Consider the following 862-nt stretch of genomic DNA (forward strand, 5'->3'; position numbering starts at 1 on the left):
AATTTACAACTTAATAATATATGAATATACACAAAATTATGTTATCAAGAAAAAGAACAGAAATGTTTGTGTTTTTGTATTGGATTATTTTTAATTTATACAATTAACATAGTAATATTTACGTATAAACGAAAAATTTCAAAATGTTTTTAACTTGATGGATTTTTTTAAAATCAACTGAGAAAAGCTAAGTTATTTCAACTGCAAATTAAACTAGTTAAGTTAAATAGTTAAAAAAAAAATTAACTTTTTAACCTAGCTTTAACGTTTTAACTAGTTAATGCCCACCTTTGAATATGTTAATTAAAATAAATCACTGACCTTAGGTTGAACCAGAGCAAATTCAAAAAGATCTCACGCATCCTTAAGTTAATTAAATCTAATGAAAATTGAAATTCACAATATATTATATTAGCATATGGCTCCGGCAAGCACAAAATAATAAATAGGTAAAATATATAAATTACAATAGTATAAACTAGAATAATAGTCATAGAACAAATTAAAAGACTTAGTACTAATTAAATTATATAGTTATAAAAAAGTCAAAAGAAAGCAATTAAAATTAAGAATTAAGTTTGGTAATAGTAATTTGGTAACTCATAGTTTCATTGTTTTAATTGATATTTCCTTGGTCACAGTCGCACGCCCAGTTTTTTCATCCATTCGATACCCTCCTCGCTGGCTGTGTGAATTTCCTCTATACCTCCCGGGAACTTCATTGACGGGCATTCTTCGACTATATGTTTAATGGTTTGCTTTTGTCCGCAGCTGCATAGAGGGGATTCCACCATTCCCCACTTATGTAATAGATAATTGCATTTTCCTTGGTTGGTTCTAATGCGATTTAGCGTGATCCATA

This window comes from Acyrthosiphon pisum, chromosome A3 (genome assembly GCF_005508785.2).
Source record: "Acyrthosiphon pisum isolate AL4f chromosome A3, pea_aphid_22Mar2018_4r6ur, whole genome shotgun sequence".
NCBI lineage: Eukaryota > Metazoa > Arthropoda > Insecta > Hemiptera > Aphididae > Acyrthosiphon > Acyrthosiphon pisum.